Genomic DNA, 16,749 nt, shown 5'->3' with positions numbered 1-16,749 from the left:
GCGGGCTGCAGTATAGTGCTGCGACTGTAAGGCGGCTTCTGTGATACCCGAATGTGGAGCAGTGTGGGTGTTAGCGGTTCCGTACAGTCTGATGAACTACAGCCTGCGACCGGCTATCAGTTTCACTGAAGGCAGCTAATCTGTTCTTACTTTACAATCACCGCCTCCTACTGGCGGTCTCGTTTTTCACTGTTCTGCCTTCCTCCCTTGTAGGATGCTGTGTGGATTCCAACATACAGCTAAACCTTCATCCACATCCCAGTAAACAGACTGTGTTGATGCTTAAGTCTTATTTATTAGGGTGATGATAACCAAAACTATAACGTTGAACAACAATGGTGGACAGTATTCATAGTAGATGATCGAATAGTGAATGATGTTGATGTACAAGGTGGATGTTCAGTGAATAATCATAGTGGATGACTGGTGAAAAACTGTAAAGAATAACAGCATTTCAGTATATGCACATACAGGGTGCAATCACATAAATAACTGGGACATTACAACAGAAATTATACAGAGTGCATTACACAGTAATTCTGCAGCACTGCCCTATACTATACAAAGATGCATCTATCTAAATGCAGAGTACACGTTAACCTAACTGCAAGCTGCAACGCACATCTGCCTAACTATATCTGACTATAGGAGCTGCATAAGGCTTAAATACTAACACAAACATAAGATGCATTAAACCTTTATAAACGTACCGAGATCCGTTAGGACAGGGGTAAGAAAGTAAGCGAGACAGGAGCACGTGTGCCTCTCTTTAGGGTACCGTCACACAGTGGCACTTTGATCGCTAGGACGGCACGATCCGTGACGTTCCAGCGATATCCTTACGATCTCGCTGTGTCTGACACGCTCCTGCGATCAGGGACCCCGCTGAGAATCGTACGTCGTAGCAGATCGTTTGAAACTTTCTTTCATCGCTGGATCTCCCGCTGACATCGCTGAATCGGCGTGTGTGACGCCGATTTAGCGATGTCTTCACTGGTAACCAGGGTAAACATCGGGTTACTAAGCGCAGGGCCGCACTTAGTAACCCGATGTTTACCCTAGTTACCAGCGTAAACGTAAAAAAAACAAACACTACATACTTACCTTCTGCTGTCTGTCCCCGGCGCTCTGCTTCTCTGCACTCCTCCTGCATCCTGTGTCAGCGCCGGCCAGCCGGAAAGCACAGCGGTGATGTCACCGCTCTGCTTTCCGGCCGCTGTGCCCACAGTCAGTGCAGGAAAGCAGAGCGCTGGAGACAGACAGCTGAAGGTAAGTATGTACTGTTTGTTTTTTTACTTTTACGATGGTAACCAGGGTAAACATCGGGTTACTAAGCGCGGCCCTGCGCTTAGTAACCCGATGTTTACCCTGGTTACCAGGGGACTTCGGGATTGTTGGTCGCTGGAGAGCTGTCTGTGTGACAGCTCTCCAGCGACCAAACAGCGACGCTGCAGCGATCGACATCGTTGTTGTATCGCTGCAGCGTCGTTTCAGTGTGACGGTACCCTTAGAACTGAGGAAAAATGGCTACTGAAGCTTGTCTTCCACAAGAAGAATGAGGGCGGAACTAACCCATAAGACTTTGCTCTTCTGAGGGAAAGGTTGGTAAACAACATGAAAAGTAAGCAACTAATGACCTCCAGTGGCCACAACTTGAATAACATGCTAATTAACTTTCTGCACATTAAAGGGAAGGTGCCATCAAAAAAAAATTTTTTTCAGAAATTGTAAAAATGTAAAGGATTAATGATTACATTTTCTTAAAAAATTATCATTTGTTTATAATTTAGTAAAATATGAAAAATAATTTGAAAAGTTTTGGAATTTCCACTTTTCAACACTAGGGGGAGCAGCTGCTGAAATTTCAGAAAAACCTAGTGTAGAAATAGCTCACATTACAGCACTGCAGTAATTATGGGCGGAGTCTGCTGACGTTTGTGTGATGTCTCCTCTCCTCTCCTTCTGGGTGTTTGCTAAGGGATTAGAGAGGATGATATTCAGGAACCCAGTGAGCAGCCATTTTGTTGGTGACTGCAGAGTATGGCTGCCGTCACACTAGCAGTATGTGGTCAGTATTTTACCTCAGTATTTGTAAGCCAAAACCAGGAGTGGAACAATTAGAGGAAAAGTATAATAGAAACACGTCACCACTTCTGCATTTATCACCCACTCCTGGTTTTGGCTTACAAATACTGAGGTAAAATACTGACCAAATACTGATAGTGGACGGCAGCCTTAGGCTACTTTCACACTAGCGTTGTTGGCTGTACGTTGCAATGCGTCATTCAGGAGAAAAAACGCATCCTGCAAAGTTGTCTGCAGGATGCGTTTTTTCCCCATAGACTAACATTACCGACGCATTGCGACGTATTGCCACACGTCACAACTGTCGTGCGACGGTTGCGTCATGTTTTGGTGGACCGCCGCCACAAAAAAAGTTACATGTAACGTTTGTGCGTCGAGTCCACCATTTTCGACCGCGTATGCACGGCCGAAACTCCGCCCCCTCATGCCCAGACCTAACAATGGGGCAGCGGAAGCGTCGTAAGACTGCTTCTGCTGCCCACATCGGACATTTCTTTCACAGCATACGTCGGTACGACGCACTGCGAAAGGCTCGTACTGACGCTAGTGTGAAAGCAGCCTTATACTGACAAGTAGACAGTCACCGAGGATGGCAGGCAGCAAGGATTCTGGGAGATATGTGGTGGAGGGAGCAGGGTGACAGCAGCACAGAGTATTTCAGGAGAGCAGTGTGCTGGTCTATGGGGGCCCCCTGTTTGGTGCGCGGAGCAGCCAGGGATTGTACATAGAGCGCTATCTTTTATACACATGGATGGACCATCTGCTTGTTTGCTCCACAGAAATCCAGGAAACATTTCTGCGGATTGATGGCCTGGTCTGATCCAGACTTTGCATGCAGACCCCATTCCCCTCCTCAGATCCTGTCCTGGCAATGTGTGAAAGCGAGGTGACAGGCGAAGTCCGGGGTGACGCTGGGAAGGAAATGTAGCCATATAGTAACAATAAAAATGAGACCCCTCTCTTCAGCTGCCTCACCAGCCTTCCCCTGACTACACCTAACTGGAGGTCATGCTGTCCCCTCTACTACCCCAGACCCGCGTGCAGGTGCTCAGCCAGAACCACCATAGAATGGGTCCGCTTTCTGAAGATAATACTGCCATAGTGTTCTCACATAATACCGCCATATAGATCACACACAATACTATCAAATAGATCACACACAATACTATCAAATAGATCACACAATACTGTCATACAGTTCTCACATAATACCACCATATAGATCACACATAATACCGCCAGTGTTCTCACATACCGCCATATAGATCACACATAATACCGCCAGTGTTCTCACATACCGCCATATAGATCACACATAATACTGCCATAGTGTTCTCACATACCGCCATATAGATCACACATAATGCTGCCAGTGTTCTCACATAATACCGCCATATAGATCACACACAATACCACCATATAATTCTCACAATACTGATCAAGCATAATACCACCATACAGATCACATAATACCGTCATATAGATCTCACATAATGCCATAATACAGCATGACGCTCGCAGCTCCTGTTACCGCACGCATTGAGTTGTGTGTGCAATGGGGAAAGATATGCAGGGGTGAGAGGAGTGCATAGAAGTGGATTAGATACACGGTTCACCAGACAGTATCACACAGGAGAGGATTAGATACACGGCTTAGCAGTCAGTATTTCACAGGATTAGGCTATGTGCACACGTCAGGATTTTTTCCTGACATAATCCTGAGAATTCTGCCAGAAAGCCGCGTGCTTTTTTTGCGCGGATTTCTTGCGGAATTTGCGCGTTTTTTGCGTGGATTTTTTGCGTTTTTTTTGCTTTTTTTTTTTATTTTCCGGAATGTCCTTTTTGATAGGAAATCCGCAAAAAGATAGAGCATGTCCGGATTTTTTGCGGTATGCGTTTTTTTTGCGGAAAAAAACGCTAACATCTGCACAAAAAATGCGGAATGCATTCTAAATGATAGGATGCATAATGTTAGCGTTTTTTTAGTGGATTTATAGCGTTTTTATGGCGAAATTCCGCAAAAAAAAAAACGCTAAAAATCCGGACGTGTGCACATAGCCTTAGATACACAGGTCAGCACAGGATAGGATTAGATACACGGTTCACCAGACAGTATCACACAGGAGAGGATTAGATACACGGCTCAGCAGACAGTATCACACAGGAGAGGATTAGATACATGGCTCACCAGACAGTATCACACAGGAGAGGATTAGATACATGGCTCACCAGACAGTATCACACAGGAGAGGATTAGATACATGGCTCACCAGACAGTATCACACTGGAGAGGATTAGATACACGGCTCAGCAGTCAGTATTCCACAGGAGGATTAGATACACGGCTCAGCACAGGATAGGATTAGATACACGGCTCAGCAGACAGTATTACACAGGAGAGGATTAGATACACGGCTCAGCAGACAGTATCACACAGGAGGATTAGATACACAGGTCAGCACAGGATAGGATTAGATACATGGCTCACCAGACAGTATCACACAGGAGAGAATTAGATACACGGCTCAGCAGTCAGTATTCCACAGGAGGATTAGATACACAGGTCAGCACAGGATAGGATTAGATACACGGCTCAGCAGACAGTATTACACAGGAGGATTAGATACATGGCTCAGCAGACAGTATCACACAGGAGGATTAGATACACAGGTCAGCACAGGATAGGATTAGATACATGGCTCACCAGACAGTATCACACAGGAGAGGATTAGATACACGGCTCAGCAGTCAGTATTCCACAGGAGGATTAGATACACAGGTCAGCACAGGATAGGATTAGATACACGGCTCAGCAGACAGTATTACACAGGAGATGATTAGATACACGGCTCAGCAGACAGTATCACACAGGATAGGATTAGATACACGGATCAACAGTCAGTATTCCACAGGATTAGATACACAGGTCAGCACAGGATAGGATTAGATACACGGTTCACCAGACGGTATCACACAGGAGAGGATTAGATACACGGTTCACCAGATAGTATCACACAGGAGAGGATTAGATACACGGCTCAGCAGACACTATCACACAGGAGAGGATTAGATACACGGCTCAGCACACAGTATAGGATTAGATACACGGCTCAGCAGACCGTATTACACAGGAGATGATTAGATACACGGCTCAGCAGACAGTATCACACAGGAGAGGATTAGATACACGGCTCAACAGTCAGTATTCCACAGGATTAGATACACAGGTCAGCACAGGATAGGATTAGATACACGGTTCACCAGACGGTATCACACAGGAGAGGATTAGATACACGGCTCAGCAGACACTATCACACAGGAGAGGATTAGATACATGGCTCAGCACACAGTATAGGATTAGATACACGGCTCAGCAGACCGTATCACACAGGAGAGGGATTAGATACACGGCTCAGCAGACATTATAGGATTAGATACACGGCTCAGCAGACAGTATCACACAGGAGAGGATTAGATACACGGCTCAGCAGACAGTATAGGATTAGATACACGGCTCAGCAGACAGTATCACACAGGAGAGGATTAGATACACGGCTCAGCAGACAGTATAGGATTAGATACACGGCTCAGCAGACAGTATCACACAGGAGAGGATTAGATACACGGCTCAGCAGACAGTATAGGATTAGATACACGGCTCAGCAGTCACTATCACACAGGAGAGGATTGGATACACGGCTCAGCACACAGTATAGGATTAGATACACGGCTCAGCAGACAGTATCACACAGGAGAGGATTAGATACACGGCTCAGCACACAGTATAGGATTAGATACACGGCTCAGCAGTCACTATCACACAGGAGAGGATTAGATACACGGCTCAGCAGACAGTATCACACAGGAGAGGATTAGATACACAGGTCAGCACAGGAGAGGATTAGATACTTGGCTCAGCACAGTATAGTGATAGATGCAGGGTCTGATGTCCTGTGAGGAGCTATAGTGAGACAGGGTCGGAGCAGCACAGAGATTCTCCCCCATCCCCCTCTGTTACCTCTCTGCAGCTCCTGATAAGAGGACATCAGACCACAGCACTTCACCCTCTCTAGCGATTCTAGAGATTACAGGCAGCAGAGGACAGGGAATGGCCGCTGACAGTGTGAGGGGAGACAGATGTAGCTGCTCCTCCAACAGCACGGCTCTACAGTGGAGCTCACATGTACACTCCACTGTAGGCTGAAGCAAGATGGCGCCGATCTCCTGCCTCTGCTGTGATGTGGAGACAGCCCAGGGGGCGTGGTCACATCAGAGCAGAGAAGCTTACAATGCTAGCTAGGGTTGAGCGAAACGGGTCGTTCATTTTCAAAAGTCGCCGACTTTTGGCAAAGTCGGGTTTCATGAAACCCGATCCGACCCCTGTGCGGGGTCGGCCATGCGGTACGCGACTTTCGCGCCAAAGTCGCGTTTCAATTACGCGAAAAGCGCCATTTCTCAGCCAATGAAGGTAAACGCAGAGTGTGGGCAGCGTGATGACATAGGTCCTGGTCCCCACCATCTTAGAGAAGGGCATTGCAGTGATTGGCTTGCTGTCCGCGGCGTCACAGGGGCTATAAAGGGGCGTTCCCGCCGACCGCCATCTTACTGCTGCTGATCTGAGCTTAGGGAGAGGTTGCTGCCGCTTCGTCAGAAGCAGGGATAGCGTTAGGCAGGGTCCATTAACCACCAAACCGCTTGTGCTGTAGCGAATTCCACTGCCCAACACCACCTTCGGTGTGCAGGGATAGTGGAAGCTACATTTTTTTTTTTTCCCCCTCAGCGCTGTAGCTCATTGGGCTGCCCTAGAAGGCTCCCTGATAGCTGCATTGCTGTGTGTACGCCGCTATGCAAACCAACTGCTTTTTTCAAAGCACAAATCCTCTTGTTCCTTCCTTTCTGCACAGCTATCTTGTTTGTTTGTTCACACTTTTTATTTAATTTGTGCATCAATCCACTCCTTATTGCTGCCTGCCATACCTGGCTGAGATTACTGCAGGGAGATAGTAATTGAAGGACACTCCCTGTTTTTTTTTTTTTTTTTTTTGTGGGAGATTAAAGGGAACCTGTCACCTGAATTTGGCGGGACTGGTTTTGGGTCATATGGGCGGAGTTTTGGGGTGTTTGATTCACCCTTTCCTTACCCGCTGGCTGCATGCTGGCTGCAATATTGGATTGAAGTTCATTCTCTGTCCTCTGTAGTACATGCCTGCACAAGGCAAGATTGCTTTGCGCAGGCGTGTACTATGGAGGACAAAGAATGAACTTCAATCCAATATTGCAGCCAGCATGCAGCCAGCGGGTAAGGAAAGGGTGAATCAAACACCTGAAAACTCCGCCCATATGACCCAAAACCAGTCCCGCCAAATTCAGGTGACAGGTTCCCTTTAAGATTGACATTTCTGCTAGAGTGCCTTCCCTGTGTGTGCCTTCTCTCACTCAGTGGGCCATAGAAAGCCTATTTATTTTTTTGCTTGATTTGGGTTATAAAATCTACCTGAAAAAATCACTACATCAATCAGTGGGAGAAAAATATTGGCCTCAGGGCTTGTGTGCCACTCTTGACTCCTGTGTGCATCATCACTCACTCAGTGGGCTATAGAAAGCCTATTTATTTTTTTGCTTGATTTTGGTTCTAAAATCTACCTGAAAAAATCACTACATCAATCAGTGGGAGAAAAATATTGGCCTCAGGGCTTGTGTGCCACTCCTGACTCCGGTGTGCATCATCACTCACTCAGTGGACCATAGAAAGCCCTTTTTTTTTTTTTTTTGCTTTATTTGGGTTCTAAATTCTACCTGAAAAAATCAATAAATCAATCAGTGGGAGATTAATATTGGCCTTTGGGCTTGTGTGCCAGTCCTAAGCGTGCCATCTCTCTCTCTCAGATAGTGGGCCATAGAAAGCCTATTTATTTATTTTTTTTTTATTGGGTTTATAAATTTTCCCTGTAAAAAAAAAAAAAAAGTGGGAGATTAATATTGGCCTCTGGGCTTGTGTGCCAGTCCTGAGCGTGCCATCTCTCTCACAAATAGTGGGCCATAGAAAGCCTATTTATTTATTTATTTTTTTGTTTTATAAATTCTCCCTTAAAAAAAAAGGGAGATTAATATTGGCCTTTGGGCTTGTGTGCCAGTCCTAAGCGTGCCATCTCTCTCTGTCTCTCAGATAGTGGGCCATAGAAAGCCTATTTATTATTTTTTTTATTGGGTTTATAAATTTTCCCTGGAACAAAAAAAAAAAGTGGGAGATAAATATTGGCCTCTGGGCTTGTGTGCCACTCCTGACTCCTGTGTGCGTCATCTCTCACTCAGTGGGCCATAGAAAGCCTTTTTTTGTTTTATTTGTTTTCTAAATTCTCCCTGAAAAAATCATTTTATTTTCTTTGGTTTCTAAATTCTTCCTGAAAAAATCATTTTATTCTATTTTTTTTTTTTCCTAAAGTCTCCCTGAAAAAACAAACAAAAAAAAACAAATCAGTGGGAGATTAATATTGCCCTTTCTGCTTGTGTGCCAGTCTTGACTCCTGGGTGTGCCATCTCTCTCTCTCTCTCCAATTGTGGGCCATAGAAAGCCTATTATTTTTTTAGCTTGATTTGGGTTCCAAAATCTACCTGAAAAAATCACTACATCAATCAGTGGGAGATAAATATTGGCCTCTGGGCTTGTGTGCCACTCCTGACTCCTGTGTGCGTCATCTGTCACTCAGTGGGCCATAGAAAGCCTTTTTTTGTTTTATTTGTTTTCTAAATTCTCCCTGAAAAAATCATTTTATTTTATTTGGTTTCTAAATTCTTCCTGAAAAAATCATTTTATTCTATTATTTTTTTTTCCTAAAGTCTCCCTTAAAAAAAAAAAAAAATCAAATCAGTGGGAGATTAATATTTACATTTGTGCTTCAGTGACAGTCCTGCGTGTGTGGCATCTCTCTCATTTGTTGCCACCAACAACAGAGTGTGTAACATTGTGCCTGATTTTCGTTGTGGTCTCACTCACCTGTAAAGGGGTAGCTAAATCATACTGAAGTTATAGCTCACCGTGTAATTTGTGTGACAGCAACAAATACCGTTAGTTTGTTTACGTTTTTAAAACAATGAGGAAGTATGGTGGAAGAGGTCGTGGCCGGGGGCGTTCATTGTCAGCTGGTAATGAGGGTAGTGGTAGTGGTGGAGCATCAGCTGGTCGTGGGAAAAAAAATATTGCACCTAAGTCTGGAGCTGTGGAGCCAGGTTCGTCGTCTGGCTACACAAGGCCTCGAACGCTCCCTTTTCTGGGAGTAGGAAAACCGCTTTTAAAGCCGGAGCAGCAAGAGCAAGTTTTGGCTTATCTTGCTGACTCAGCCTCTAGCTCTTTTGCCTCCTCTCGTGAAACTGGTAAATGTCAAAGCAGCGCGTCGTTAGTGGATGTTCACGGTCAGGGACAAGTCGCTTCCTTGTCCTCTTCAGCAAAAACAACAACAGAGAAGAATGCAGCAGGCGACACAACGGGTTACTCCATGGAGCTCTTTACACATACCGTCCCTGGCTTAGAAAGTGAAGCAGTTAACAGTCCATGCCCATTACAAGTTGAATCTGACATGGAGTGCACTGATGCACAGCCACAGCCAGACTACTATGCTGGTCCTTTGACTCAGACCACAACATTGCCCTCGCAGGGTGCTGATCAAGAATCAGACCCTGATGAGACTATGTTGCCCCATCACGAACGCTATACCACCGACCGACACGGTGACACAGACGAAGTTGCACACGAGCTACAAGAAGAGGTAATAGATGACCCAGTTCTTGACCCCGATTGGCAGCAATTGGGGGAACAGGGTGCAGGCGGCAGCAGTTCTGAAGCGGAGGAGGAGGGGCCGCAGCAGGCATCAACATCGCAACAGGTTCCATCTGCCGGGCCCGTATCTTGCCCAAAACGCGTGGCAAAGCCAAAACCTGTTGGAGGACAGCGTGGCCATCCGGTTAAAGCTCAGTCTGCAATGCCTGAAAAGGTATCTGATGCTAGAAAGAGTGCAGTCTGGCATTTTTTTAAACAACATCCAATTGATCAGCGCAAAGTCATCTGTCAAAAATGTTCAACTACCTTAAGCAGAGGACAGAATCTGAAAAGTCTCAATACAAGTTGCATGCATAGACATTTAACCACCATGCATTTGCAAGCCTGGACTAACTACCAAACGTCCCTTAAGGTTGTAGCACCCTCGGCCAATGAAGCTAGTCAGCAACGCAACATCCCTTCCGGCAGTGTAGGGCCACCATTTTCCGCACCACCTGCAGTATCTGTGCAGGTTTCTTTGCCAGGCCAAAGTAGTCAGGGTCAGGGAATCACCAGTTTCATAGTAGGAAACACTGCATCTAGGGCACCGGTGGCAACAATACCATCTCCCACCGTCTCTCAGTCTGCCATGTCCACCGGCACCCCCGCTAGTTCCACGATCTCCAGCTCTCCAGTCCAGCTCACCCTACATCAGACTATGGTTAGAAAAAGGAAGTACTTAGCCTCGCATCCGCGTACACAGGGTTTGAACGCACACATAGCTAGACTAATCTCGTTAGAGATGATGCCCTACCGGTTAGTTGAAAGCGAAGCTTTCAAAGCCCTGATGGACTACGCTGTACCACGCTACGAGCTACCCAGTCGACACTTTTTTTCCAGAAAAGCCATCCCAGCCCTCCACCAGCATGTTAAAGAGCGCATCGTCCATGCACTCAGGCAATCTGTGAGCACAATGGTGCACCTGACAACAGATGCATGGACCAGTAGGCATGGCCAGGGACGTTACGTGTCCATCACGGCACACTGGGTAAATGTGGTGGATGCAGGGTCCACAGGGGACAGCAAGTTTGGGACAGTTCTGCCTAGCCCACGGTCTAGGAAACAATTGGCTGTAGCCGTTCGCACCCCCTCCTCCTCCTCTTCGTCCTCCTGCAGAAGCGAGAGCTCGTCCACAGACCGCAGTCGCACAACCACTCCATCCGCAGCTGCCACTGTTGCACACCAGGTCTCCCATTATGGGGCAGCTACTGGCAAACGTCAGCAGGCTGTATTGGCTATGAAGTGTTTGGGCGACAACAGACACACCGCTGAAGTTCTGTCCGAGTTCTTGCAGAAAGAAACGCAGTCGTGGCTGGGCACTGTAGATCTTGAGGCAGGCAAGGTAGTGAGTGATAACGGAAGGAATTTCATGGCTGCCGTCTCCATTTCCCAACTGAAACACATTCCTTGCCTGGCTCACACCTTAAACCTGGTGGTGCAGTGCTTCCTGAAAAGTTATCCGGGGTTATCCGACCTGCTCCTCAAAGTGCGTGGACTTTGCTCACATATCCGCCGTTCGCCCGTACACTCCAGCCGTATGCAAACCTATCAGCGTTCTTTGAACCTTCCCCAGCATCGCCTAATCATAGACGTTGCAACAAGGTGGAACTCAACACTGCACATGCTTCAGAGACTGTGTGAACAGAGGCGGGCTGTTATGTTTTTGTGGGAGGATACACATACACGGGCAGGCAGTAGGATGGCAGACATGGAGTTGTCAGGTGTGCAGTGGTCGAAGATTCAAGACATGTGTCAAGTCCTTCAGTGTTTTGAGGAATGCACACGGCTGGTTAGTGCAGACAACGCCATAATAAGCATGAGCATCCCCCTAATGCGTCTGCTGATGCAAAGTTTGACGCACATAAAGGATCAGGCGTCTGCAGCTGAGGAAGAGGAAAGCCTTGATGACAGTCAGCCATTGTCTGGCCAGGGCAGTGTACAGGACGAGGTAGCGGGCGAAGAGGGATGATGGGGAATGATTATATTTTTAATGAGGAAGCTTTTCCGGGGCCACTGGAAATTGGTGGCGCGGCAAGGCCGGGTTCTGGTTTTTTGAGGGACACAAGTGACGTGGATTTGCCTGAAACTGCCCCTCAACCAAGCACAACCGCAGATTTGAGAACTGGAACTTTGGCCCACATGGCGGATTATGCCTTACGTATCCTCAAAAGGGACACACGCATAACTAAAATGATGAATGATGACGATTACTGGTTGGCCTGCCTCCTTGATCCTCGCTATAAAGGCAAATTGCAAAATATAATGCCACATGAGAACTTGGAACTAATATTAGCAACCAAACAATCAACTCTTGTTGACCGTTTGCTTCTGGCATTCCCTGCACACAGCGCCCGTGATCGTTCTCACACGAGCTGCAGGGGCCAGCAGACCAGAGGAGTTAGAGGGGCAGAAATCAGAAGTGGCGTTGGCCAGAGGGGTTTTCTGACCAGGTTGTGGAGTGATTTTGCTATGACCGCAGACAGGACAGGTACTGCAGCATCAATTCAAAGTGACAGGAGACAACATTTGTCCAGTATGGTTACAAACTATTTTTCATCCCTTATCGATGTTCTCCCTCAACCGTCATTCCCATTTGATTACTGGGCATCAAAATTAGACACCTGGCCAGAATTGGCAGAATATGCATTGCAGGAGCTTGCTTGCCCGGCAGCTAGTGTCCTATCAGAAAGAGTATTCAGTGCTGCAGGTTCAATACTAACAGAAAAAAGGACTCGTCTGGCTACCCAAAATGTAGATGATCTAACCTTCATTAAAATGAACCACAGCTGGATTTCAAAATCTTTTGCCCCACCTTGCCCGGCTGACACCTAGCTTTCCTATGAAAAGGTCTTGCCTGTGGACTATTCTGAATGCCTTTTCCAATCTCGTAATTTTCTGCACCTGATTGTCCAGCATACGACATGTTTACACCTCACTAAATGGCTAAACTCCCCACACGGGGCCGTGGTATCGACACTTGGCGACAGCACCCGTGAGAGTGCAGTTTGTCTGAAGAGGTGGGTGAGCCCGCTTTTGGTCGACGGCACTGCCACTGGGTCCCTCCTAGTACAATAAAGTGTCTCTGGCGGTGGTGGTGCGCACCCAATGTCAGACACACCGTTGTAATATGAGGGGCCCTGGGCCTGTACCGCCGGCCACAAGACAGTTTCCCCCCACCCCAGCTCAAACAGTGCTCTACCACTTGCAAAATTATCTCACAGCTCCACCTATGTTTAGTCTATGCGCTGACATCCTTCAATGCCTGCCACTGACAATACCATTGTATTGACATTTTTGTTATGTTAGGCCTCCGATGCCTGTCTGCGGTCACTCCTTCCACTAGGCCTCCACTGACCACACCACTGCTGCCCGTGTATCCCTGTAACCAATTTAAAATTGCCTACAGCCATGTGTTATTATTTTAGGCCTTCGATGCCTGTCTGCGGTGACTCCTTCCACTAGGCCTCCACTGACCACACCACTGCTGCCCGTGTACCCCTGTAACCAATTTAAAATTGCCTACAGCCATGTGTTATTATTTTAGGCCTTCGATGCCTGTCTGCGGTCACTCCTTCCACTAGGCCTCCACTGACCACACCACTGCTACCCGTGTACCCCTGTAACCAATTTAAAATTGCCTACAGCCATGTGTTATTATTTTAGGCCTTCGATGCCTGTCTGCGGTCACTCCTTCCACTAGGCCTCCACTGACCACACCACTGCTGCCCGTGTACCCCTGGAACCAATTTAAAATTGCCTACAGCCATGTGTTATTATTTTAGGCCTTCGATGCCTGTCTGCGGTCACTCCTTCCACTAGGCCTCCACTGACCACACCACTGCTGCCCGTGTACCCCTGGAACCAATTTAAAATTGCCTACAGCCATGTGTTATTATTTTAGACCTTCGATGCCTGTCTGCGGTCACTCCTTCCACTAGGCCTCCACTGACCACACCACTGCTGCCCGTGTACCCCTGGAACCAATTTAAAATTGCCTACAGCCATGTGTTATTATTTTAGGCCTTCGATGCCTGTCTGCGGTGACTCCTTCGACTAGGCCTCCACTGACCACACCACTGCTGCCCGTGTACCCCTGTAACCAATTTAAAATTGCCTACAGCCATGTGTTATTATTTTAGGCCTTCGATGCCTGTCTGCGGTGACTCCTTCCACTAGGCCTCCACTGACCACACCACTGCTGCCCGTGTACCCCTGGAACCAATTTAAAATTGCCTACAGCCATGTGTTATTATTTTAGGCCTTCGATGCCTGTCTGCGGTCACTCCTTCCACTAGGCCTCCACTGACCACACCACTGCTGCCCGTGTACCCCTGGAACCAATTTAAAATTGCCTACAGCCATGTGTTATTATTTTAGGCCTTCGATGCCTGTCTGCGGTCACTCCTTCCACTAGGCCTCCACTGACCACACCACTGCTGCCCGTGTACCCCTGGAACCAATTTAAAATTGCCTACAGCCATGTGTTATTATTTTAGGCCTTCGATGCCTGTCTGCGGTCACTCCTTCCACTAGGCCTCCACTGACCACACCACTGCTGCCCGTGTACCCCTGGAACCAATTTAAAATTGCCTACAGCCATGTGTTATTATTTTAGGCCTTCGATGCCTGTCTGCGGTCACTCCTTCCACTAGGCCTCCACTGACCACACCACTGCTGCCCGTGTACCCATGGAACCAATTTAAAATTGCCTACAGCCATGTGTTATTATTTTAGGCCTTCGATGCCTGTCTGCGGTCACTCCTTCCACTAGGCCTCCACTGACCACACCACTGCTGCCCGTGTACCCCTGGAACCAATTTAAAATTGCCTACAGCCATGTGTTATTATTTTAGGCCTTCGATACCTGTCTGCGGTCACTCCTTCCACTAGGCCTCCACTGACCACACCACTGCTGCCCGTGTACCCCTGTAACCAATTTAAAATTGCCTACAGCCATGTGTTATTATTTTAGGCCTTCGATGCCTGTCTGCGGTCACTCCTTCCACTAGGCCTCCACTGACCACACCACTGCTGCCCGTGTACCCCTGGAACCAATTTAAAATTGCCTACAGCCATGTGTTATTATTTTAGGCCTTCGATGCCTGTCTGCGGTCACTCCTTCCACTAGGCCTCCACTGACCACACCACTGCTGCCCGTGTACCCCTGTAACCAATTTAAAATTGCCTACAGCCATGTGTTATTTTAGGCCTTCGATGCCTGTCTGCGGTCACTCCTTCCACTAGGCCTCCACTGACCACACCACTGCTGCCCGTGTACCCCTGTAACCAATTTAAAATTGCCTACAGCCATGTGTTATTATTTTAGGCCTTCGATGCCTGTCTGCGGTCACTCCTTCCACTAGGCCTCCACTGACCACACCACTGCTGCCCGTGTACCCCTGGAACCAACATCAGAAAATATAAAAATAAGTATTTTGCTTATAAAAAAGAAAATACTGGAGAGATATCAAATGCAGACATTTTAACATTAAAAACAAACACATACAACAAAAATCTGGTACAGTACTAAAAATGGCCACCAGCTACAATAACTTTCTCCTGCAAGTAGTTAACTGAAAGGTTTTTTCAATTTTAAACACAGATATGGCATCCACCGAGTGTTGTCCTGTCGCGTCTTCTTTATATTATTGCCAAGAAGATGCAAAACAATGAAAATAATAAAATCATTATTTACCAAAAAAATAGAGTAAGTCAAAACCACATTGCAAATAAACATTCATTACAAATAAAGAAGCAGGGCGCGTCCGAGGGTGAGTATATACCTAATAAGAATATAATCACCCTCGGACGCGCCCTGCTTCTTTCCGACAGCCTTCCTTCCTAAGAATCAGCCCTTCCGTGGTGTAGAGAGAGGGTTTGTTACACTCCAAGGTGTTCCCCAGGTTGCCTTTCCTGAGCTTCGATCTTCCGGCTCTCGTTTAGTAGTTGTTGGAAACTACGCTGCTTTGGGCCTACAAATTGGGTATGGGGTGTAGAGAGATGGTGTGTTCCACTCCAAGGTGTTCCCCAGGTTGCCTTTCCTGAGCTTCAATCTTCCGGCTCTCGTTTAGTAGTTGTTGGAAACTACGCTGCATTAGGCCTACAAATTGGGTATGGGGTGTAGAGAGATGGTGTGTTCCACTGTAGAGAGATGGTGTGTTCCACTCCAAGGTGTTCCCCAAGTTTCCTCGCCAATGCTTCGATCATCATGCTCTCGTTTAGTAGTTGTTGGAAACTACGCTGCATTAGGCCTACAAATTGGGTATGGGGTGTAGAGAGATGGTGTGTTACACTCCAAGGTGTTCCCCAGGTTTCCTCTCCATTGCTTCGATCTTCCGGCTCTCGTTTAGTAGTTGTTGGAAACTATGCTGCATTAGGCCTACAAATTGGGTATGGGGTGTAGAGAGATGGTGTGTTACACTCCAAGGTGTTCCCCAGGTTTCCTCTCCATTGCTTCGATCTTCCGGCTCTCGTTTAGTAGTTGTTGGAAACTATGCTGCATTAGGCCTACAAATTGGGTATGGGGTGTAGAGAGATGGTGTGTTCCACTCCAAGGTGTTCCCCAGGTTTCCTCTCCATTGCTTCGATCTTCATGCTCTCGTTTAGTAGTTGTTGGAAACTACGCTGCATTAGGCCTACAAATTGGGTATGGGGTGTAGAGAGATGGTGTGTTACACTCCAAGGTGTTCCTCAGGTTTCCTCTCCATAGCTTCGATCTTCCGGCTCTCGTTTAGTAGTTGTTGGAAACTACGCTGCATTAGGCCTACAAATTGGTTATGGGGTGTAGAGAGATGGTGTGTTAAACTCCAAGGTGTTCCCCAGGTTTCCTCTCCATTGCTTCGATCTTCCGG

The 16,749-nt window shown here is 47.1% G+C and overlaps 1 protein-coding gene and 1 long non-coding RNA gene across 5 annotated transcripts in view; one reads left to right on the top strand and one right to left on the bottom strand.

The window, feature by feature from the left end:
• CTNND2 (catenin delta 2) overlaps positions 1-16,749 on the top strand; it is a 2,169,946-nt gene that overhangs the window by 1,361,628 nt on the left and 791,569 nt on the right. The window lies entirely within an intron of this gene.
• Positions 276-6,242, bottom strand: LOC138642347 (uncharacterized). Its single transcript, XR_011314028.1, has 2 exons — positions 6,104-6,242; positions 276-434 (listed from the first exon to the last, which is right to left on the bottom strand). It is a non-coding gene; the product is annotated as an uncharacterized lncRNA (long non-coding RNA).

Source organism: Ranitomeya imitator, chromosome 6 (genome assembly GCF_032444005.1).
Source record: "Ranitomeya imitator isolate aRanImi1 chromosome 6, aRanImi1.pri, whole genome shotgun sequence".
Taxonomy (NCBI): Eukaryota; Metazoa; Chordata; class Amphibia; order Anura; family Dendrobatidae; genus Ranitomeya; species Ranitomeya imitator.
The sequence above is the reverse complement of the archived record's forward strand: the minus strand, read 5'-3'. Positions and strand labels throughout refer to the sequence as shown.